Source organism: Pristiophorus japonicus, unplaced genomic scaffold (genome assembly GCF_044704955.1).
Source record: "Pristiophorus japonicus isolate sPriJap1 unplaced genomic scaffold, sPriJap1.hap1 HAP1_SCAFFOLD_586, whole genome shotgun sequence".
In the NCBI taxonomy this organism is placed as follows: domain Eukaryota; kingdom Metazoa; phylum Chordata; class Chondrichthyes; family Pristiophoridae; genus Pristiophorus; species Pristiophorus japonicus.
This window is the reverse complement of record NW_027254495.1, coordinates 84,784-108,002: the sequence shown is the minus strand read 5'-3', so window position 1 is coordinate 108,002 and position 23,219 is coordinate 84,784. Positions and strand designations below refer to the sequence as shown.

Genomic DNA, 23,219 nt, shown 5'->3' with positions numbered 1-23,219 from the left:
GGAAGAGAGGGGATGGAGTAGGAAAGAGGGAAGAGAGAGGGGAAGGGGAAAGAGAGGGATTGAAGAAGAGAGAGAAGGGGAGGATCTCAAAGGAAAGGGAAAGGAGAGAGAGAGACAGGAGGGCACCTGCTCTGGGAAAGGCAGGGGAAGGAGCTGGGGAGAGAGAGAGTGGAAGGGAGGGAGAGTGGAAGTGAGGGAGAGAGGGAAAGGAGTGATAGAGGGAAGGAGAGAGAGGGAGGCAGGAGAGAGAAAGAAGGGGAGACAGAGGCAGGAAGGGAAAGAGGGTGGGGGAGGGAGGGGGAAAGGAAGAGAGGGGAATGACTGAGAGACGGAGAAAAGGAGATTGCGAGAGAGTGAGAAAAAGATGTAGAATGGGGAAAGGAGAGAGAGATTTGGAAGGGAAGAGAGAGTGGAAGAGAAATGAGCCTGTTGATCCAGGATCAGTCTTGGAGCTGTTTAATATTTATAATTAAAGCCCTTGTTAACTAACAGCAAATTTAAATACTGAGCTAACTTTGAGTAGGCCCCAGTGAGATTTGAACCCACTGCTCCTTGTTTATTAGACCAGTGCTCTAACCCCTGAGCTATGGAGCCACCTGTTCTGGGAAAAACAGGGGAAGGAGCAGGAAAGAGAGGGGAAGGGAAAAGAGAGAGTGGAAGGAGTGGTAGAGAGGGGGAAGGGGAGAGAGAGGGAGGGGAAGGGGAGAGAGAGGGAGGGGAAGGGGAGCGAAGGGGCAGAAGTGACAGAGAGGGGGAAGGGGAGAGAGAGGGAAGGAGTGAGAGAGAGGAAGGGGGGAGAGATGGGAAGGTGAGAGAGGGAGAGTGAAAAGGGAGAGGGGGCAGTGGAGAGAGAGGGAGAATGGGGAGAATCTGAAAAGAAAGGGAAAAGTGAGAGAGAGGAGAGAGGGGAGGGAAGATAAGGGAAGGGGAGAGGGAGAGTGAAAAGGGAGAGGGGGCAGGGGAGAGAGGGCGAGGGGAGAGAGAGGGAAGATAGAGGAGGAAGGAGAGAGAATGGAAGGAGTGATAGAATGAAAGTAGAGAGGGAACGGGAGAGAGGAGAGAGAGGGGAAGGGGAGAATGTGACAGGGGAAGGGGAGAGAGGAGAAGGGGAGAATGAGACAGGGGAAGGAGAGAAAGGGGATGGAGAGAATGGGACAGGGAAAGAAGAGAGAGGGGGAGGGGAAAGAGAGGGTGAAGGAGTGAGATCGAGCGGGGAAAAAGGGAGAGAGAGTGTAAGAGAGACGAGAAGAGGAGAGGGGGAAGGGTGTGAGGGGAGCCTGTTGTTCCAGGGTCAGTCTCAGAGATGTTAAACATCCAGAGAGAGAAGGGGAGAGAAAGGGGGAAGGAAAGAGGTGAGGAAGGGGAGAAAGAGCGGGGAAAGGGGAGAGAGGGGGAAGGAGTGAGAGAGGTGTAGCAGCGAGATATAGAGGATAACGAGTGTGTAAGAATGGGAAGGGGAGAGAGAGCGAGGGGGAGGAGAAAGGGAAGGGGAGAGAGTGAGGGGAGAGAGGGGGAAGGGAGATGAGAGGGGGAAGGGAGAAGAGAGGGGGAAGCAGAGTGAGAAACGGGGAAAGCGAGATTGTTGGAAAGGGAGAGAGGGGTAAAAAGACTCATGATGGGGAGGGCAGAGAGAGACGAAAGGGTACGAGGAAGGCCTGTTGTTCCTCAGTCAGTCTCAGAGATATTAAACATTTATAATTAAAAACCTTGTTAACTGACATCAAACTTAAATATTAAGTTCATTTTGAGTTGGTCTCAGTGAGATTTGAACTGACGACTCCTGGTTTACAAGACCAGTGCTCTAACCCCTGAGCTATGGAGCCACCTGTTTTAAAAAAGACAGGAGAAGGAACAGGAAAGAGAGGGGAAGGGAAAAGAGAGAGTGGAAGGAGTGAGAGAGAGGGGGAAGGGGAGAGAGAGGAAGGGGAAGGGGGGAGAGAGAAGGGAAGGGGAAAGCGAGGGAGGGGAATGGGGTAAAAAAATGTGGAACGTAATGCGATGGAAAGAGAGAGCAGCAGAGAGGGGAAAGAGGGAGAAGGAGTGAGAGAGAGGCAGGCGCGTGAGAGAAATGGGAAGTGGGAGTGAGAGAAAGGGAGAAAGGGTGGGGAGAGAGAGAGGGGAAGGAGTGAAATAGATAGGAGAACGGGAGAGAGAGAGGCAAACATGCAAGTGAAAGGTGAGGGGAAAGGGAAAGTGAGAGGGAGGGGGAAGGGGAGAATCTGAAAAGTGGGAAAGAATAGGGAGGAGGGAGAGACTGGTGTTTAAAAAGTGGACTAATTTTGAGTAGGCCCCAGTGAGATTTGAACTCACGACCCCTGGTTTACAAGACCAGTGCTCTAACCCCTGAGCTATGAAGCCACCTGCTTTTAGAAAGACAGGGGAAGGGAAAAGAGAGAGTGGAAGGAGTGAGAGAGAGGGGGAAGGGGAGAGAGAGGGAGGGGAAGGGGAGAGAGAAAGAGAGGTTAAGGGAAGAGAGGGAAGGAGTGAGAAAGAGTGGGTAAGTCAAGAGTGGACGGGGAGAGAGAAAGGGAAAGTGGAGAAAGGGGAAGGGGAGAGAGAAAGAGGGAAGTGGAGACTGGGAGAAAGAGAGGGGCGGGGAGAGAGAGAGGGAAGGGGAAAGAGAGGTTAAGGGAAGAGAGGGGGAAGGAGTGTGAAGGAGAGGGGAAGGGGAGAGAGATGGGAAGGAGTGAGAGAGAGGGGGAAGGGGAGAGAGGGGGAAGGAGTGAGAGAGAGGGGGAAGGGGAGACAGGGGGGACGGAGTGAGAGAGAGGGGGAAGGGGAGAGAGGGGGACGGAGTGAGAGAGAGAGGGAGGGGGAGACAGGGAGAGGAAGGGGAGAGAGAGAGGCGGGGAGAATGTAGAAGGGGGAAGAGAGGGGAAGGAGTAGGAAAGGGAAGAGAGAGGGAAAGGGAAAGAGAGGGAGAGGAAGAAGAGAGAGAAGCGGAGAATCTCAAAGGAAAGGGAAAGGAGAGGGAGACAGGAGAGCACCTGCTCTGGGAAAGACAGGGGAAGGAGCTGGGGAGAGAGGGAGAGTGGAAGGGAGGGAGAGAGGGAAAGGAGTGAGAGAGGGAAGGAGAGAGAGAGAAAGGCAGGAGAGAGAGCGAAAGGGAGACAGAGGCAGGGAAGGGAAAGAGGGAGCGGATGGGGAGAGTGAGTGGAAGGAGAGGAAGGAGTGAGAGAAAAGCGAGGGAGGAAGATAGAGAGTGAGGGGGAAGGAAAGAGGGTGGGGTGAGGGAGGGGGAAGGGGAGAGAGGGGAATGAGTGAGAGAGAGGTGCAGGAGCGAGATATAGAGGGTAACGAGTGTGTAAGAGTGGGAAGGGGAGAGAGAGCGAGGGGGAGGAGAAAGGGAAGGGGAGAGAGTGAGGGGAGAGCGGGGGATGGGAGAAGAGAGGGGGAAGGGAGAAGAGAGGGGGAAGCAGAGTGAGAAACCGGGAAAATTAGATAGTTGGAAAGGGAGAGAGGGGTAAAAAGACTCATGATGGGGAGGGCAGAGAGAGACGAAAGGGTACGAGGAAGGCCTGTTGTTCCTCAGTCAGTCTCAGAGATATTAAACATTTAGAATTAAAAACCTTGTTAACTGACAGCAAACTTAAGCATAAAGTTCATTTTGAGGAGGCCCCAGGGAGATTTAAACTCACAGCCCCTGATTTACAAGACCAGTGCTCTAACCCCTGAGCTATGGAGCCACCTGTAACACCAGCTCTGGTTTGCATCTTACTATTGTTAACAAGGAGATGGGGCCTGAATAATCATTCTCGGTGATTCTTCCCTGAACATTGACAGAATCTTACAGCACACAAGGAGGGCCATTCGGCCCATCGTGTCTGTGTCGGCTGTGTGAAAGAGACTATTCCCACTCCGCCCCACCCCCCACCCCTGCCCTCCCCGCTCCACCCCCGCTCTACCCCCCGTCCCTGCTACCCGCACCCCCTGCCGGCTCTTCCCCCGGGGTTTAGCAGATCTGAAAGTGGATAAGTCTCCAGGCCAGGATGAAATGTATCCCAGGCTGTTGAGTGAAGCAAAAGAGGAAATAGCAGAGGCTCTGACCACCATTTTCCAATCCTCTCTGGCTTCAAGTGTGGTACCAGAGGACTGGAGGACTGCGAAGGTGGTACCTTTGTTTAAGAAGGGAGAAAGAGATAGACCGAGTAATGACAGACCAGTCAGCCTAACCTCCATGGTGGGCAAATTATTGGAAAAACTCCTGAAGGACAGGATAAATCTACATTTAGAAAGACACGGGTTAATCAGGGACAGTCAGCACGGATTTGTTGAGGGAAGTTCCTGTCTGACTAACGATTGAATTTTTCGAGGAGGTAACCAGGAGGGTCGATGAGGGCAGTGTGTATGATGTAGTGTATGTGGAGTTTAGCAAAGCTTTCGATGAGGTCCCACATGGCAGACTGGTCACAAAAGTAAAAGCCCATGGGATCCAGGGCAAAGTGGCAAGTTGGAGCCAAAATTGTCTCAGAGTCAGGAAGCAAAGGGTAATGGTTGATGGATGTTTTTGTGACTGGAAGGATGTTTCCAGTGGGGTTCCACAGGGCTCAGTGCTGGGTCCCTTGCTTTTTGTGTTATACATTAATGATCTAGACTTGAATAGAGGGGATATGATAAAGAAGTTTGCAGATGATACAAAAATATGCCGTGGGTTTGATAATGAAGAAGAAAGCTGAGGATTGCAGGAAGATATCGATGAACTGGTCAGGTGGGCAGAACAGTGGCAAATGGAATGTAATCCAGAGAGGTGTGAAGTCATGCATTTGGGGAGGGCTAACAAGGCAAGGGAATACACATTAAATGGTAGGACACTGAGAAGTGTCGAGGAACAGAGGGACCTTGGAGTGCAGGTCCACAGATCCCTGAAGGTAGCAGGCCAGGTGGATAAGGTGGTTAAGGCGGCATACGGAATACTTGCCTTTATTGGCCGAGGCATAGAATACAAGAGCAGGGGGGTTATGCTTGAACTGTATACAACACTGGTTAGGCCACAGCTGGAGTACTGCGTGCAGTTCTGGTCACCACATTACAGGAAGGATGTGATTGCACTGGAGAGGGTGCAGAGGAGATTTACCAGGATGTTGCCAGGACTGGAAAACTTTAGCCATGAGGAAATATTGGATAGGCTGGGGTTGTTTTCCTTGGAACAGAGGAGGCTGAGGGGAGATTTAATTGAGGTGTATAAAATTATGAGAGGCCTGGATAGAATGGATAGGAAGGACCTATTTCCCCTTAGCAGAGGGGTCAATAACCAGGGGGCACAGATTTAAAGTAATTGGGGGGAGGTTTAGAGGGGAGATGAGGAAATAAATAATAACTTGCTCTTTGATTTTTTTTCTGCCAAAATGCATGACCTCACACTTTCCAACATTATACTCCATCTGCCAAATTTTTGCCCACTCACTTAGCCTGTCTATGTCCTTTTGCAGATTTTTTGTGTCCTCCTCACACATTGCTTTTCCTCCCATCTTTGTATCGTCAGCAAACTTGGCTACGTTACACTCAGTCCCTTCTTCCAAGTCGTTAATATAGATTGTAAATAGTTGGGGTCCCAGCACTGATCCCTGCAGCACCCCACTAGTTACTGTTTGTCAACCGGAGATTGAACCATTTATCCCGACTCTCTGTTTTCTGTTAATTAGCCAACCCTCTATCCATGCAAATACATTACCCCCAACCCCCTGAACTTTTATCTCATGTAGTAACCTTTTAGGATGGGGAGAGAGAGAGTGAGAGGGGGACGGGGGGCCGAGAGAGAAAGAGAGCTGAAGGGGAGAGTGAGAGAGAGAAAGGGAGAAGGGGAGAGAGAGAAGGGGAGAATCTGAAAGGAAAGGGAAAAATGAGAGAGAGGCGATGGAAAATGAAAAGGCAGAGGCGGGAGAAATTCAAGTCACATATTTAAATACAAAAGTAATTTTGAGCAGGCCCCAGTGAGATTTGAACCCACGACCTCTGGTTTACAAGAGCAGTGCTCTAACCGCTGAGCTATGGAGCCACCTACTGTAGGAAAGACAGGGGAAGGAGCAGGAAAGAGAGGGGAAAGGGAAAAGAGAGAGGGGAAGGAGTGAGAGAGAGTGGAAGGGGAAAGAGAGGGAGGGAAGGGGAGAGAGGGGAAGGAGTGAGAGAGAGGGAAGTGGACTGGGAGAAAGAGAGAGGGGCAGGGGAGAGTGCGAGGGAAGGGGAAAGAGATGTTAAGGGATGAGAGGGGAAAGGAGTGCGAAAGAGAGGGGAAGGGGAGAGAGCGAAAGGGGAGAGAGATGGAAAGGAGTGAGAAAGAGCGGGAAAGGGAGAGAAAGGAGAAGGGGAGAGAGGGGGGGAGGCGTGAGAGAGAGGGGGAAGGGAGAGAAAGGAGAAGGGGAGAGAGGGGGGAAGGAGTGAGAGAGAGGGGAAAGGGGAGAGAAAGGAGAAGGGGAGAGAAGGGGGAAGGAGTGAGAGAGGGCGGGAAAGGGAGAGGAAGGAGAAGGGGTGAGAGGGGGGAAGGAGTAGGAAAGAGGGAAGAGAGAGGGAAAGGGAAAGAGAGGGAGGGGAAGAAGAGAGAGAAGGGGAGAATCTCAAAGGAAAGGGAAAGGAGATAGAGACAGGAGGGCACCTGCTCTGGGAAAGACAGGGGAAGGAGCTGGGGGGAGAGAGAGTGGAAGGGGAGAGAGAGTGGAAGGGAGGGAGAGAGGGAAAGGAGTGACAGAGGGAATGAGAGAGCGAGAGAGAGAAGGGGAGACAGAGACAGGGAAGGGAAAGAGAGCGCGGATGGGGAGAGTGAGTGGAAGGAGAGGAAGGAGTGAGAGAAGAGCGAGGGAGAAGGATAGAGAGTGAGGGGTAAGGAAAGAGGGTGGGGTGAGGGAGGGGGAAGGGGAGAGAGGGGAATGAGTGAGAGACGGGGAAAATGAGATAGAGATAGAGGGAGAAAAAGATGTAGAATGGGGAAGGGAGAGAGAGATTTGGAAGGGGAGAGTGAGTGTAAGAGAAATGAGCCTGTTGTTGCAGGGTCGGTCACAGAGCTGTTTAATATATTTATAATTAAAGCCCTTGTAAATTGACAGTGAATTTAAATACTGAGCTAACTTTGAGTAGGCCCCAGTGAGATTTGAACCCACAACCCCTGGTTTACAAGACCAGTGCTCTAACCCCTGAGCTTTGGAGCCACCTGTAACACCAGCTCCTGTTTACATCTTACTATTGTTAACAAGAAAGAAGGGCTGCCCCTGGGCCCTCAGCTCTTCTGGGCCCTGAACTCTCATTCGCTGCACCTCCGCCACGATCTCTCGTCACTCCTTTGCTGCTCACGCTCCAAACACCAACCTCGGTTTTGATGATGTCACCCACCTGAAAATTGTTACTGATTGATGGTGAATTCAGAAACAGAAGCACCAAAATTGAGTAGGCCCCAGTGAGATTTGAACCCATGACCCCTGGTTTATTACACTAGTACTCTAACCCCTGAGCTATGGAGCCAGCTTCCTTGGGCTGTGGGTCATTCCCCAGTTAGTGCTGTGTGTTTGAAGAATGAGGAGGGGTCAGTGAAACGCTCAGATTGTGTCTCATCCCCCAGACTCCTGCCTCCGTCTCTTCAATATTCACCTCTCAACATCGATATATCGGGTCTTTCACGTAGTAAAACATCCCAAGGCAACTCAGTCACACTCTGTCCCAATCTCTCTGCCTCTCTGTCTCTCTCAATCTCAATCTCTCTCTGTATCTTTCGCTTTCTCTCTCTCAGTGTATCTGTCTCTCCATCTCTCACTCTCACTCGATCACATGTTCTCTCTTTGTGTCTCTCTTACTATCTCTCACTTTCTCTCTGTCTCTCGAGGGGCAAAGGGAGAGAGGGAAGGGGAGAGAGGGGGAAGGGAGAGAGGGGGAAAGGGAGAGAGGGAAGGGGAGAGAGTGGGAAGGGAGAGAGAGGGAAGGGGAGAGAGTGGGAAGGGAGAGAGAGGGAAGGGGAGAGAGGGAAGGAGAGAGAGGGGGAAGGGGTCAGATGGAAACGAAAAGAAAGGGAGATGGAGGAGGCAGTGGAGTGAGAAGGGAATAGAGAGAAGGGAAAGGGAGAGAGAGAGGGGAATGAGTGAGAGAGGGAAGGGGAGAGAAAGGGGGAAGGAAAGAGGTGAGGAAGGGGAGAAAGAGTGGGGAAAGGGGAGAGAGGGGGAAGGAGTGAGAGAGAGGTGTAGGAGTGAGATATAGAGGGTAACGAGTGTGTAAGAGTGGGAAGGGGAGAGAGAGGTAAAAGGGGAGGGGAGAGAGTGAGGGGATTGAGGGGGAAGGAGGAAAGTGAGATAGTGGGAAAGGGAGAGAGGGATAAAAAGACTCAGAAAGGGTCATGAGTGGGAGGGCAGAGAGAGATTTGGAAGGGGAGAGTCAAAAGTCCAATGAAAGCCTATTGGTCCTCAGTCAGTCTCAGAGCTGTTTTAACATTTATAATTAAATGCCTTGTTAACTGACGGTGAATTTAAATACTGAGCAGTGAGGGGAAAGGAAAAGTGAGAGAGAGGGGTAGGTGGAGAATCTGAAAAGTGGGAAAGAATCGGGAGGCGAAAGAGACTGGCATCGAAATACTGAACTAATTTTGAGCAGGCCTCAGTGAGATTTGAACCCACGACCCCTGGTTTACAAGACCAGTGCTCTCACCCCTAAGCTATGGAGCACATCTTTTGGGAACAACCGGGGAAGGACAATCACCTGAACAGAGAACAGATTTTGTCGGCTTTCTGGTCCTTGTTTGGTGGCGATCAGCTTGTTCCATTTAAGTCTGCACCTGTCGACTGGTAGTTGGCCAGTTATACGCCTGGCAGCTTTTTATTGTGACATCATCGGCGCTCCGTCGAACGAGGATGACTTGTTTCCACACCAAAAGGGATGAGTTCACAGATGTTTCAATGAAGGACCCGATGTTCCAGTCCTCAACTCCAGTTGAAGGGTGGAAGATGCCTGTGGGTGGATTGTTTTAACGTGGGGTGACCGTTGTACACCAGCCACCACACGGGCTTGACAGAGCGAGGTCTGGGTCCTGTGGCAAGGGTTGACCAGGACAACTGGAGACCTGCTCTGCTGCACGGACCCAGTGCGCGGACATAACGCACAGTGTGGGCTGGGCCCGTGCTGCCCCTGGGCCCGTGCTGCCCCTGGGCCCTCAACTCTCATTCGCCACTCCTCCGCCCCGATCTCTCGCCGCTCCTCCGCCCCCGATCTCTCGCCGCTCCTCCGCCCCGATCTCTCGCCGCTCCTCCGTCCCCGATCTCTCGCCGCTCCTCCGACCCCGATCTCTCGCCGCTCCTCCACCCCGATCTCTCGCCGCTCCTCCGACCCCGATCTCTCGCCGCTCCTCCGCCCCGATCTCTCGCCGCTCCTCCACCCCGATCTCTCGCCGCTCCTCCGCCCCGATCTCTCGCTGCTCACGCTTCAAACGCCAACCTCGGTTTTGATGAGGTCACCCAGTCGCCCACCTCAAAATCGTCGCTGATCGACAGTGAATTTAGAAATAAAAGCCATATGGAATAGATCCCAGTGAGATTTGAACCCATGACCACTGGTTTATAAGACCAGTGCTCTAACCCCTGAGCTATGGAACCACATGTTTGGTTGAGGACAGGGGAAGGAGCAGGAAGGAGGGAATGGAGTGGGAAAGAAGAGAGAGAGGGAGGGGAAGGGGAGAGGGGAGAGTGAGAGAGTGGGGAAAGGGGAGAGAGAGAGTGGGGTGGGGAAAGAGAGGGTCAGAGTGAGAAAGGGGAGAGAGAGAGAGGGTGACAATCTGAAATGAAAAGGAAAAGAGAGGAACAGTGAATTTAAATATTTGAGCTAATTTTGAGTAGGCCCCAGTGAGATTAGGCCCCTGGTTTACTAGACCAGTGCTCTAACCCCTGAGCTATGGAGCCATCTGCTCCGGACATGACAGGGAAAGGAGCAGGAAAGAGAGGGGAAGGGAAAAGAGAGAGTGGAAGGAGGGAGAGAGAGGGGGAAGGGGAAAGAGAGAGGAGGGGAAGGGGTGAAAGATGGGAAGAAGAGAGAGAGAGTTGGGGAGGGAGGGAAAAGAGGGGGTTAGGGGACGGGGAGAGAGAGTGTGGAGGGGGGGGTCAAAAATGGGGAAGGAGTGAGAGAAAGAAAGTGGGGTGGGGTGAGAGAGGGAGCGAACGGAGAGGGAGAGAGTGTGACGAAGGAGTGGGAGAGAGGGGGATGGAATGAGAGAGAGGGATGGGGAGAGGAAAGAGAGGGAAGGGACGGGGAGAGAGAGAGTAGAAGGGGGGAAAGGGGGGAAGGAGTGAGAAAGGGAGAGAGAGAGAGACAATCTGAAAGGAAAGGGAAAAGAGAGAGAGAGACAGGAGGAAGGAACAGAGGCTAAGATGAATTTAAATACTGAGTTAACTTTGAACAGGACCCAGTGAGATTTGAACCCACGACCCCTAGTTTACTAAACCAGTGCACTAACCCCTGAGCTATGGAGCCAGCAAATTGGATGAAAACAGGGGAAGGAGCATGAAAGAGAGAGAGAGGGGAAGGAGTGGGGAAGAGCGGGAGGGAGGGGAAGGGGAGAGAGTGGGGAATGAATGAGAGAGTGGGGGAAGGGGAGACAGAGAGGAAGAGAGAGGGAGCAGGGGAGAGAGAGAATGGGGTGGGGAAAGAAAGGTTAAGGGGAAAGAGGGAGAAGGAGTAAGATAGCGATGGGATTTGAGTACAGGGGCAGGGAGGTGTTACTACAGTTGTACAGGGCCTTGGTGAGGCCACACCTGGAGTATTGTGTACAATTTTGGTCTCCTAACTTGAGGAAGGACATTCTTGCTATTGAGGGAGTGCAGCGAAGATTCACCAGACTGATTCCCGGGATGGCGGGACTGACATATCAAGAAAGACTGGATCGACTGGGTTTGTATTCACTGGAGTTCAGACGAATGAGAAACATATAACATTCTGACGGGTTTCGACATGTTAGATGCAGGAAGAATGTTCCCGATGTTGGGGAAGTCCAGAACCAGAGGTCACAGTCGAAGGAGAAGGGGTAAGCCATTTAGGACCGAGATGAGGAGAAACTCCTTCACCCAGAGAGTTGTGAACCTGTGGAATTCTCTACCGCAGAGAGTTGTTGAGGCCAATTCATTAAATTATTCAAAAAGGAGTTAGATGTAGTCCTTACTACGAGGGGGATCAAGGGGTATGGCGAGAAAGCAGGAATGGGATACTGAAGTTGCATGTTCAGCCATGAACTCATTGAATGGTGGTGCAGGCTAGAAGGGCCGACTCCTGCAAAAATTTTCTATCGAGAGAGAGGGGAACAACCTGAAAGGAAAGGGAGAAGAGAGAGAGACAGAGGCAAAGAATGATGGACAGTGAATTTAAACACTGAACTAATTTTGAGTAGGCCCCAGTGAGATTCGAACTCACAACCCCTGACCTATGGAGCCACCTGCAACACCAGCCCCTGTTTGCATCTTACTATTGTTAACAAGGAGGTGGGGCCTGAATAATCATTCTCAGTGATTCATCCCTGAACATTCACAGAATCTTACAGCACACAAGAGGGAAAGAGTGAGAGAGGGAAGGGGAGAGAGATGGAAAGGCGAGAGAGGAAGGAGACAGGGGAGAGAGAAAGGAAGGCGAGAGAAGGGAGAATGGAGAGAATCTGAAAAGAAATGGAAAAGTGAGAGAGAGAGGAGAGAGAAGATAGGGGAAGGGGAGAGGGAGAATGAAAAGGGAGAGGGGGCAGGGGAGAGAGTGGGTAGGGGAAGGGGAGAGAGAGGGAAGATAGAGGAGGAAGGAGAGAGAGGGGAAGGGGTGGGGAGAGAAGGAAAGTAGAGAGGGAAGGGGAGAGAGGAGAGAGAGGGGAAGGGGAAAGAGAGGGTGAAGGAGTGAGACCGAGCGGGGAAGGGGAGAGAGAAGGAGAATCTGAAAAGAAAGGAGAAGAGAGAGAGAGGAGGGAGGGTAGAGAGGGGAACGGGAGAGGGTGAGAGAGGGGATTGATTGAGAGACGGGGTAAGCGAGATAGCGGGAAAAAGATGTAGATCGGGTTGTGATGGGGAAGGGAGAGAGAGTGTAAGAGTAGAGGGGAGCATGTTGCTCCAGGGTCGGTCTCGGGGCTGTTTAATATTTATAAACAAAGCCCTTGTTAATTGACGGTGAATTTAAACACTGAACTAATTTTGATTAGGACCCAGTGAGATTTAAACTCACGACTCCTGGTTTACAAGACCAGTGCTCCAATCCCTGAAACATAGAAACATAGAAAATAGGTGCAGGAGTAGGCCATTCGGCCCTTCGAGCCTGCACCACCATTCAATATCATGGCTGATCATTCACCTCAGTACCCCTTTCCTGCTTTCTCGCCATACCCCTTGATCCCTTTAGCCGTAAGGGCCACATCTAACTCCCTCTTGAATATATCCAATGAACTGGCATCAACAACTCTCTGCGGTAGGGAATTCCACAGGTTAACAACTCTCTGAGTGAAGAAGTTTCTCCTCATCTCGGTCCTAAATGGCTTACCCCTTATCCTTAGACTGTGTCCCCTGGTTCTGTACTTCCCCAACATCGGGAACATTCTTCCTGCATCTAACCTGTCCTGTCCCGTCAGAATTTTATACGTTTCAATGAGATCCCCTCTCATTCTTCTAAACTCCAGTAAATATAAGCCTACTCGATCCAGTCTCTCCTCATATGTCAGTCCTGGCATCCCGGGAATCAGTCTGGTGAACTTCGCTGCACTCCCTCAACAGCAAGAATGTCCTTCCTCAGATTAGGAGACCAAAACTGAGCTATGGAGCCACCTGCTCTGGGAAAGACAGGGGAAGGAGCAGGAAAGAGAGGGGAAGGGAAAAGAGAGAGTGGAATGGGAGAGAGAGAGGGTAGGGGAGAGAGAGGAAGGGGAAGGGGAGAAAGAGAGGGGAAGGGGAAAGAGAGGGAGGGGAAGGGATGAGAGAGGGGGTAAAAAGATGTAGAAGGGGTTGTAATGCGATGGAAAGAGAGAGGAAAAAGTGATTAAGGGGAGAGAGAGAAATGGGAAGTGGGAGTGAGAAAGCGTGGAAGGGGCGGGGAAAGAAGTGAAATTGATCAGAGAAGGGGAGAGAGAGAGGCAAACAAGCAAGTAAGAGATGAGGGGAATGGGAAAGTGAGAGAGAGGGGCCGGGGGAGAATCTGAAAAGTGGGAAAGAATAGGGAGGCGGGAAAGACTGGTTTTAAATGCTAAACTAACTTTGAATAGGCCCCAGTGAGATTTGAACTCACGATCTTTTGTTTACAAGACCAGTGCTCTAACACCTGAGCTATGGAGCCACCTGCTTTGGGAAAGACAGGGGAAGGGAAAAGAGAGAGTGGAAGGAGTGAGAGAGAGGGGGAAGGGGAGAGAGAGAGGGGGGAAGGGGAGAGAGAGATGGTTGGGAAAGAGAGGTTAAGGGGAGAGAGGGAAGGAGTGAGAAAGGGTGGGTAAGTCGAGAGTGGAAGGGGAGAGAGAGAGGGAAAGTGGAGAAAGGGGAAGGGGAGACAGGGAGAGAAAGTGGAGAAAGGGGAAGGAGTGAGAGAGAGAGGGAAGTGAAGACTGGGAGAAAGAGAAGGGCAGGGGAGCGAGCGAGGGAAGGGGAAAGAGAGGTTAAGTGAAGAGAGGGGGAAGGAGTGCGAAAGAGAGGGGAAGGGTCGAGAGCGGAAGGGGAGAGAGATGGGAAGGAGTGAAAGAGGGGGAAAGTGAGAGAAAGGAGAAGGGGAGAGAGGGGGGAAGGAGTGAGAGTGAGGGGAAAGGGGAGACAGGGAGAGGAAGGGGAGAGAGAGAGGTGGGGAGAATGTAGAAGGGGGAAGAGAGGGGAAGGAGTAGGAAAGAGGGGAAAGAGAGGGAGGGGAAGAATAGAGAGAAGGGGAGGATCTCAAAGGAAAGGGAAAGGAGAGAGAGACAGGAGGGCACCTGCTCTGGGAAAGACAGGGGAAGGAGCTGGGGAGAGAGAGAGTGGAAGGGAGGGAGAGTGGAAGGGAGGGAGAGAGGGAAATGAGGGAGAGAGGGAAAGGAGTGATAGAGGGAAGGAGAGAGAGAGAGGCAGGAGAGAGAGAGAAGGGGAGACAGAGGCAGGGAAGGGAAAGAGGGTGGGGTGAGGGAGGGGGAAGGGGAGAGAGGGGAATGAGTGAGAGACGGGGAATAGGAGATAGCGAGAGAGGGAGAAAAAAGATGTAAAATGGGGAAGGGAGAGAGAGATTTGGAAGGGGAGAGAGAGTAGAAGATAAATGAGCCTGTTAATCCAGGATCAGTCTTGGAGCTGTTAAATATTTATAATTAATAACCTTGTTAACAAACAGCAAATTTAAATACTGAGCTTACTTTGAGTGGGCCCCAGTGAGATTTGAACCCACAGACACTGGTTTATTAAACCAGTGCTCTAACCCCTGAGCTATGGAGCCAACAACTCTGCTAAAGACAGGGGAAGGAGCAGGAAAGGGAGGGGAAGGGAAAAGAGAGAGTGGAAGGAGTGGGAGAGAGGGGGAAGGGGAGAGAGAGGGAAGGAGCGAGAGAGAGGGGAAAGGGGAGAGAGAGGGAGGGGAAGGGGAGAGAGAGGGAGGGGAAGGGGAGAGAAGGGGCAGAAGTGATAGAGAGGGGGAAGGGGAGAGAGAGGGAAGGAGTGAGAGAGAGGAAGGGGGGAGAGATGGGAAGGCGAGAGAGGGAGAGTGAAAAGGGAGAGGGGGCAGGGGAGAGAGAGGGAGAATGGGGAGATTCTGAAAAGAAAGGGAAAAGTGAGAGAGAGGAGAGAGGGGAGGGAAGATAGGGGAAGGGAGAGGGAGAGTGAAAAGGGAGAGGGGGCAGGGGAGATAGAGGGTCGGGGAGAGAGGGGGAGAGAGAGGGAAGATAAAGGAGGAAGGAGAGAGAGGGGAAGGAGTGAGAGAATGAAAGTAGAGAGGGAAGGGGAGAGAGGAGAGAGAGGGGAAGGGGAGAATGAGATAGGGGAGAGAGGAGAAGGGGAGAATGAGACAGGGGAAGGAGAGAGAGGGGAAGGGGAAAGAGAGGGTGAAGGAGTGAGATCGAGCGGGGAAAAAGGAAGAGAGAATGTAAGAGAGACGAGAAGAGGAGAGGGGGAAGGGTGTGAGGGGAGCCTGTTGTTCCAGGGTCAGTCTCAGAGATGCTAAATATCCAGAGAGAGAAGGGGAGAGAAAGGGGGAAGGAAAGAGGTGAGGAAGGGGAGAAAGAGTGGGGAAAGGGGAGAGAGGGGGAAGGAGTGAGAGAGAGGTGCAGGAGCGAGATATAGAGGGTAACGAGTGTGTAAGAGTGGGAAGGGGAGAGAGAGCGAGGGGGAGGAGAAAGGGAAGGGGAGAGAGTGAGGGGAGAGAGGGGGAAGGGAGAAGAGAGGGGGAAGGGAGAAGAGAGGGGGAAGCAGAGTGAGAAACGGGGAAAGCGAGATAGTTGGAAAGGGAGAGAGGGTTAAAAAGACTCATGATGGGGAGGGCAGAGAGAGACGAAAGGGTACGAGGAAGGCCTGTTGTTCTTCAGTCAGTGTCAGAGATATTAAACATTTATCATTAAAAACTGACAGCAAACTTAAATATCAAGTTCATTTTGAGTAGGCCCCAGTAAAATTTAAACTCACGACCGCTGGTTTACAAGACCAGTGTTCTCACCCCTGAGCTATGGAGCCACCTGTAACACCAGCTCCTGTTTGCATCTTACTCTTGTTAACAAGGAGGTGGGGCCTGAATAATCATTCTTGGTGATTCATCCCTGAACATTCACAGAATCTTGCAGCACACAAAGAGGGCCATTCGGCCCATCGTCTCTATGGCGGCTGTGTGAAAGAGATTATTCCCACTCCACCCCACCCCCCACCCCTGCCCTCCCCGCTCCACCCCCGCTCTACCCCTCCTCCCTGCTACCCGCCCCCGCCCCCCGCCCTTCCCCCGGGGTTTAGCAGCTTTGAAAGTGGATAAGTCTCAGGCCCGGATGCAATGTATCCCAGGCTGTTGAGTGAAGCAAAAGAGGAAATAGCAGAGGCTCTGACCATCATTTTCCAATCCTCTCTGGCTTCAAGCATGGTACCAGAGGACTGGAGGACTGCGAAGGTGGTACCTTTGTTTAAGAAGGGAGAAAGGGATAGACCGAGTAATGACAGACCAGTCAGCCTAACCTCCGTGGTGGGAAAATTATTGGAAAAAGTCCTGAAGGACAGGATAAATCTACATTTCGAAAGACACAGGTTAATCAGGGGAAGGAGCAGGAAAGGGAGGGGAAGGGAAAAGAGAGAATGGAAGGAGTGAGAGAGAGGGGAAAGGGGAAAGAGAGAGGAGGGAAAGGGGTGAGAGAGAGGGAGAAGGGGAAAGAGAGAGGAGGGGAAGGGGTGAAAGATGGGAAGGAGAGAGAGAGAGACGGGGAGGGAAAAGAGGGGATTAGGGGACGGGGAGAGAGAGTGTGGAGGGGGGGTGTAGAGAATGGGGAAGGAGTGAGAGAGTGGGGGAAGGAGAGAAAGAGAGTGGGGTGGGGAAAGAGAGGGAGGGAACGGAGAGAGAGAGAGTGTGACGAAGGAGTGGGAGAGAGGGGGAAGGAATGAGAGAGAGGGATGGGGAGAGGAAAGAGACGGGGAGAGAGAGAGTAGAAGGGAGGAGAGAAGGGAAGGAGTCAGATCGGGAGGGGAAGGGGAAAGAGGGAGAGAAAGGGGAAGAAATGAGAGAGAGGGGAAAGGGGAGACTGGGAGGGGGAAAGGAGAGAGAGAAGGGGGGAAGGAGTGAGAAAGGGAGAGAGAGAGACAATCTGAAAGGGAGAGAGAGAGACAATCTGAAAGGAAAGGGAAAAGAGAAAGACAGAGACAGGAGGAAGGAACCGAGGCAAAGAAAGATTAATTTAAATACTGAGTTAGTTTTGAGTAGGCCCCAGTGAGATTTGAACCCACGACCCCTGGTTTACTAGACCAGTGCTCTAACCCCTGAGCTATGGAGCCAACTGCATGCTAAGGACAGAGGAAGGAGCAGGAAGGAGAGAGAGAGGGGAAGGAGTGGGAAAGAGCGGGAGGGAGGGGAAGGGGAGAGAGTGGGGAAGGAATGAGAGAGTGGGGGAAGGGGAGACACAGAGGAAGAGAGAGGGAGCAGGGGAGAGAGAGAGTGGGGTGGGGAAAGAGAGGTTAAGGGGAAAGAGGGAGAAGGAGTAAGATAGCGAGGGGATTTGAGTACAGGGGCAGGGAGGTGTTACTACAGTTGTACAGGGCCTTGGTGAGGCCACACCTGGAGTATTGTGGACAATTTTGGCCTCCGAATTTCAGGAAGGATGTTCTTGCTATTGAGGAAGTGCAGCGAAGGTTCACCAGACTGATTCCCGGGATGGCGGGACTGACATATCAAGAAAGACTGGATCGACTGGGCCTTTATTCACTGGAGTTCAGAAGAATGAGAGGGGATCTCTTAGAAACATATAACATTCTGACGGGTTTAGACAGGTTAGATGCAGGAAGAATGTTCCCGATGTTGGGGAACTCCAGAACCAGGGGACACAGTCTAAGGATAAGGGGTAAGACATTTAGGACCGAGATGAGGAGAAACTTCTTCACCCAGAGAGTGGTGAACCTGTGGAATTCTCTACCACAGAAAGTAGTTGAGGCCAATTCACTAAATATATTCAAAAAGGAGTTAGATGAAGTCCTTACTACGAGGGGGATCAAGGGGTATGGCGAGAAAGCAGGAATGGGGTACTGAAGTTGCATGTTTAGCTATGAACTCATTGAATGAGGAAGAGGAAGGAGAGAGTAGGCTCAAAGGGGCGACTCTTGCACCTATTTTCTATCGAGAGAGAGATAGGGGAACAATCTGAAAGGGAGGAGAGAGAGAGAAGCAAAGGATGATGGACAGTGAATTTAAACACAACACTAACTTTGTTTCTGGTTCAGTCTCAGAGCTGTTTAATAGTTATAATTAAAGCCCTTGTTAATTGACAGTGAATTAAAGTGAGCTAACTTTGATTAGGCCCCAGTGAGATTTGAACTCATAACCCCTGAGCTATGGAGCCACCTGCTTTAAAAAAGACAGGAGAAGGAACAGGAAAGAGAGGGGAAGGGAAAAGAGAGAGTGGAAGGAGTGAGAGAGGGGGGGAAGGGGAGAGAGAGGGAAGGCGAGAGAGGGAGGAGACAGGGGAATGAGAAAGGAAGGGGAGAGAGAGGGAGAATGGGGAGAATTGGGGAAGGGGAGAGAGTGGGTGGGGGAGGGGAGAGAATGGGCAGGGGAGAGAGGAGAGAGAGGGGAAGGGGAGAGAGGAGAGAGAGGGGAAGGGGAGAATGAGACAGGGGACGGAGAGACAGAGGGGAAGGGGAAAGAGAGGGTGAAGGAGTGAGACCGAGCGGGGAAGGGGAGAGAGATAGAGAATCTGAAAAGAAAGGGAGAAGAGAGAGAGGAGGGAGGGGAGAGGGAAATGAGTGAGAGACGGGGAAAGCGAGAGAGTGGGAAATAGATGTAGAAGGGGAAGGGAGAGAGAGATTTGGAAGGGAAGAGTGATGAGAAGAGGAGAGGGGAGCCTGTTGTTTCAGGGTCAGTCTCATAGTTGTTTAATATTTATAATTAAAGCCCTTGTTAATTGACAGTGAATTTAAATACTGAACTAACTTTGAATCGGCCCCAGTGAGATTTGAATTCACAACCCCTGGTTTACAAAACCAGTGCTCTAACCCCTGAGGTATGGAGTCACCTGCTTTAAAAAAGACAGGAGAAGGAACTGGAAAGAGACGGGAAGGGAAAAGAGAGAGTGGAAGGAGTGAGAGAGAGGGGGAAGGGAGAGTGAGGGAAGGAGTGGGAGAGAGATGGGAAGGCGAGAGAGGGAGGAGACAGGGGAATGAGAAAGGAAGGGGAGAGAGAGGGAGAATGGGGAGAATCTGAAAAGAAAGGGAAAAGTGAGAGAGAGGAGAGAGGGGAGGGAAGATAGGGGAAGGGAAGAGGGAGAGTGAAAAGGCAGAGGGGGAAGGAGAGAGGGGAAGGGGAGAATGAGACAGGGGAAGGAGAGAGAGGGGAAGGGGAAAGAGAGGGTGAAGGAGTGAGACCGAGCGGGGAAGGGGAGAGAGAGGGAAAATCTGAAAAGAAAGGGAGAAGAGAGAGAGGAGGGAGGGGACAGGGAGAGGGTGAGAGAGGGGAATGAGTGAGAGACGGGGAAAGCGAAATAGTGGGAAAAAGATGTAGAACAGGGCATGATGGGGAAGGGAGAGAGAGATGAGAGCCTGTTGTTCCAGGGTCGGTCTCAGCGCTGTTTAATATTTATAATTAAACCCCATATTAATTGAGGTGAATTTAAACACTGAGCTAATTTTGAGTAGGCCCCTGTGAACTTTGAACTCACGACACCTGTTTATGAGACCAGTGCTCTAACCCCTGAACTACGGAGCCAAGTATGCTGATAAAGACAGGGGAAGGAGCAGGAAAGAGAGGGGCAGGGAAAAGAGAGAGTGGAAGGAGTGAGAGAGAGGGGGAAGGGGAGAGAGTGAGGAAGGGAAGAGAGAGAGGGGAAGGAGTGAGAGAGGAGAGAGAGGGGCGGCGGGGGGGAGATGTAGGGGAGAGAGAGGGAGGGGAAAGAGAAGTTAAGGGGAGAGAGAGGGAAGGAGTGAGAAAGAGTGGGTAAGTCGAGAGTGGAAGGGGAGAGAGAGAGGGAAAGTGGAGAATGGGGAAGGGGAGAGAGGGTGGAGAGAGAGGGTAGGGGAGAGAGGGAGAGGGGGGATGAAGAGAGGGCGAGGGGAGAGTGTGAGAGAGGGCAATGAGTGAGAGACGGGGAAAGCGAGATCGGGGTAAAAAGATGCAGACCAGGTCATGATGGGGAAGGGAGAGAGAGATTTGGAAGGGGAGCTTGTTGTTCCAGAGTCTGTCTCGGAGCTGTAATATTTATAATTCAACACTTGTTAATTGAAACACTGGGCTAATTTTAAATAGCTCCAAGTGAGATTTGAACTCATGACTTTTGGTTAAATAATTTACATGACCAGTACTCTAACCCCTGAGCCATGGGGCCACCTGCTTTTGGAAAAACAGGGGAAGGAGCAGGAAAGGGAAAAGAGAGAGTGAAAGGAGTGAGAGAGAGGGGGAAGGGCAGACAGTGGGGAAGGAGTTAGAGAGAAGGGGAAGGGAAGACAGGGAGGAAGAGAGAGGGGAAGGGGAGAGGGAGAGGGAGAGGGGGAGGGGAGGGGAGAGAGAAAGGGGCGTGGGGAAAGAGAGGGAGGGAATGGAGATTTAGAGTGTGGAAGGGGAGGAGAGAGAAGGGAAGGAGTGGGAGAGAAGGGGAAGGAGTGAGAGAGAGAGAGAGAGAGGAGAAGGGGAGACTGGGAGGAGGAAACAGGGACAGTGGAGAGAAAGAGGAAAGGAGTGAGAGAGAGGTGGGAGGGGAAAGAGATTGAGGGCATAAGAAATAGGAGCAAGAGTAGGCCATACGGCCCCTGGAGCCTGATTCGCCATTAAATACGATCATGGCTGATCCGATCATGGACTCAGGTCCACTTCCCTGCCCATTCCCCGTAACCCCTTATCCCCTTATCGGTTCAGAAACTGTCTATCTCTGTCTTAAATTTATTCAATAACCCAGCTTCCACAGCTCTCTGAGGCAGCGAATTCCACAGATTTACAACCCTCTGAGAGAAGAAATTCCTCCTCCCGGGGTAGATTCAAACTCTGAAAGGCCAGTTTGGATATTGGAGCTAATCAAGCTGTCTGGGGAGATTGGAGCTCATCAAATTGTCTGGGGAACTGTTTACCCTCGAAACCTGCCCCCGACAAGACATTTACATTTCAACAATCGATCAAAGGAAAGTACAGTTTCAATCCAAGCACAAAAACCCATGCAACACATGCATAATACGAATCACCTTTCCGGCCTGCATAGAAAGCTGGGACCCAGGCAGACAACTCGACACCAGAAACTAACTCCAACAAATTGTGAAGGCAAATGGTATGTTGGCCTTCAAAGCGAGGGGAAATGAGTATAGGAGCAGGGAGGTCTTACTGCAGTTGTACAGGGCCTGAGTGAGGCCTCACCTGGAATATTGTGTTCAGTTTTGGACTCGTAATCTGAGGAAGGACATTCTTGCTATTGAGGGAGTGCAGCGAAGGTTCACCAGACTGATTCCAGCGATGGCTGGACTGACATATGAGGAGAGACTGGATCGAGGGATGAAGGGGTATGGAGAGAAAGCAGGAAAGGGGTACTGAGGGAATGATCAGCCATGATCTTGTTGAATGGTGGTGCAGGCTCGAAGGGCCGAATGGCCTACTCCTGCACTTATTTTCTATGTTTCTATGTTTCTATGACCCAAAACCAAAGATAATTTCAACAATTGACACATTTTCAATCAAGTTACCAGTAACGAACCTGCCAAGACTTAACGAGCCCGGCAAAACTGAAACAAGGAACCCGGCTCGAGTTGGTGCGTAGATTAGGAGCCTCTCAAAGTATAATTGAGGCCCTGTTTTTCAGTCAGTAGGTTATTCACAGCTCCCTGCGGACTGTCTCACTCACTGACACCGCGGGTTAGGAGCGGCCTGGGGCGGGCCCAGGCTCTCTGCGGATTGTCGCACTCAATTATACCGCGGTCGGCGAGGTTTGGGTCATCGGTGGGTGGCGGCTGCAGGAGAGCTTCGGGCGGTGACAGGCCTTGGTTACTGGCGGGGGGTGGGGGCAGAGTGAGAGGGAGGTTTGTCGGGGAGAGTGAGAGGGAGGTTTGTCGGGGAGAGTGAGAGGGAGGTTTGTCGGGGAGAGTGAGAGGGAGGTTTGTCGGGGAGAGTGAGAGGGAGGTTTGTCGGGGAGAGTGAGAGGGAGGTTTGTCGGGGAGAGTGAGAGGGAGGTTTGTCGGGGAGAGTGAGAGGGAGGTTTGTCGGGGAGAGTGAGAGGGAGGTTTGTCGGGGAGAGTGAGAGGGAGGTTTGTCAGGGAGAGTGAGAGGGAGGTTTGTCGGGGAGAGTGAGAGGGAGGTTTGTCGGGGAGAGTGAGAGGGAGGTTTGTCGGGGAGAGTGAGAGGGAGGTTTGTCAGGGAGAGTGAGAGGGAGGTTTGTCGGGGAGAGTGAGAGGGAGGTTTGTCGGGGAGAGTGAGAGGGAGGTTTGTCGGGGAGAGTGAGAGGGAGGTTTGTCAGGGAGAGTGAGAGGGAGGTTTGTCGGGGAGAGTGAGAGGGAGGTTTGTCGGGGAGAGTGAGAGGGAGGGTTGTAGGGGAGAGTGAGAGGGAGGTTTGTCGGGGAGAGTGAGAGGGAGGTTTGTCGGGGAGAGTGAGAGGGAGGTTTGTCGGGGAGAGTGAGAGGGAGGTTTGTCGGGGAGAGTGAGAGGGAGGTTTGTCAGGGAGAGTGAGAGGGAGGTTTGTCGGGGAGAGTGAGAGGGAGGTTTGTCGGGGAGAGTGAGAGGGAGGTTTGTCGGGGAGAGTGAGAGGGAGGTTTGTCAGGGAGAGTGAGAGGGAGGTTTGTCGGGGAGAGTGAGAGGGAGGTTTGTCGGGGAGAGTGAGAGGGAGGTTTGTCGGGGAGAGTGAGAGGGAGGTTTGTCAGGGAGAGTGAGAGGGAGGTTTGTCGGGGAGAGTGAGAGGGAGGTTTGTCGGGGAGAGTGAGAGGGAGGGTTGTAGGGGAGAGTGAGAGGGAGGTTTGTCGGGGAGAGTGAGAGGGAGGTTTGTCGGGGAGAGTGAGAGGGAGGTTTGTCGGGGAGAGTGAGAGGGAGGTTTGTCGGGGAGAGTGAGAGGGAGGTTTGTCGGGGAGAGTGAGAGGGAGGTTTGTCGGGGAGAGTGAGAGGGAGGTTTGTCGGGGAGAGTGAGAGGGAGGTTTGTCGGGGAGAGTGAGAGGGAGGTTTGTCGGGGAGAGTGAGAGGGAGGTTTGTCGGGGAGAGTGAGAGGGAGGTTTGTCGGGGAGAGTGAGAGGGAGGTTTGTCGGGGAGAGTGAGAGGGAGGTTTGTCGGGGAGAGTGAGAGGGAGGGTTGTAGGGGAGAGTGAGAGGGAGGTTTATCGGGGAGAGTGAGAGGGAGGTTTGTCGGGGAGAGTGAGAGGGAGGTTTGTCGGGGAGAGTGAGAGGGAGGTTTGTCGGGGAGAGTGAGAGGGAGGTTTGTCGGGGAGAGTGAGAGGGAGGTTTGTCGGGGAGAGTGAGAGGGAGGTTTGTCGAGGAGAGTGAGAGGGAGGTTTGTCGAGGAGAGTGAGAGGGAGGTTTGTCGGGGAGAGTGAGAGGGAGGTTTGTCGGGGAGAGTGAGAGGGAGGTTTTTCAGGGAGAGTGAGAGGGAGGTTTGTCGGGGAGAGTGAGAGGGAGGTTTGTCGGGGAGAGTGAGAGGGAGGTTTGTCTGGGGACGGGGAGGGAGAGTGGACAAATGGT

The 23,219-nt window shown here is 52.2% G+C and overlaps 10 non-coding genes across 10 annotated transcripts; all 10 read right to left on the bottom strand.

The window, feature by feature from the left end:
• Nucleotides 1-521: 521 nt before the first annotated feature.
• Nucleotides 522-594, bottom strand: trnai-aau (transfer RNA isoleucine (anticodon AAU)). Its single transcript has one exon. It is a non-coding gene; the product is annotated as a tRNA-Ile (tRNA).
• A 1,691-nt stretch (nucleotides 595-2,285) lies between these two features.
• Nucleotides 2,286-2,358, bottom strand: trnat-ugu (transfer RNA threonine (anticodon UGU)). The gene has a single exon. It is a non-coding gene; the product is annotated as a tRNA-Thr (tRNA).
• Nucleotides 2,359-3,613: 1,255 nt separating this feature from the next.
• trnat-ugu (transfer RNA threonine (anticodon UGU)) lies at nucleotides 3,614-3,686 on the bottom strand. The gene has a single exon. It is a non-coding gene; the product is annotated as a tRNA-Thr (tRNA).
• Nucleotides 3,687-5,922: 2,236 nt separating this feature from the next.
• On the bottom strand, nucleotides 5,923-5,995 carry trnat-ugu (transfer RNA threonine (anticodon UGU)). Its single transcript has one exon. It is a non-coding gene; the product is annotated as a tRNA-Thr (tRNA).
• A 1,071-nt stretch (nucleotides 5,996-7,066) lies between these two features.
• Nucleotides 7,067-7,139, bottom strand: trnat-ugu (transfer RNA threonine (anticodon UGU)). Its single transcript has one exon. It is a non-coding gene; the product is annotated as a tRNA-Thr (tRNA).
• Nucleotides 7,140-8,563: 1,424 nt separating this feature from the next.
• On the bottom strand, nucleotides 8,564-8,636 carry trnat-ugu (transfer RNA threonine (anticodon UGU)). The gene has a single exon. It is a non-coding gene; the product is annotated as a tRNA-Thr (tRNA).
• An 851-nt stretch (nucleotides 8,637-9,487) lies between these two features.
• Nucleotides 9,488-9,560, bottom strand: trnai-uau (transfer RNA isoleucine (anticodon UAU)). The gene has a single exon. It is a non-coding gene; the product is annotated as a tRNA-Ile (tRNA).
• A 3,615-nt stretch (nucleotides 9,561-13,175) lies between these two features.
• trnat-ugu (transfer RNA threonine (anticodon UGU)) lies at nucleotides 13,176-13,248 on the bottom strand. The gene has a single exon. It is a non-coding gene; the product is annotated as a tRNA-Thr (tRNA).
• Nucleotides 13,249-14,282: 1,034 nt separating this feature from the next.
• trnai-aau (transfer RNA isoleucine (anticodon AAU)) lies at nucleotides 14,283-14,355 on the bottom strand. Its single transcript has one exon. It is a non-coding gene; the product is annotated as a tRNA-Ile (tRNA).
• A 2,446-nt stretch (nucleotides 14,356-16,801) lies between these two features.
• Nucleotides 16,802-16,874, bottom strand: trnat-agu (transfer RNA threonine (anticodon AGU)). The gene has a single exon. It is a non-coding gene; the product is annotated as a tRNA-Thr (tRNA).
• Between the last annotated feature and the right edge of the window lie 6,345 nt (nucleotides 16,875-23,219).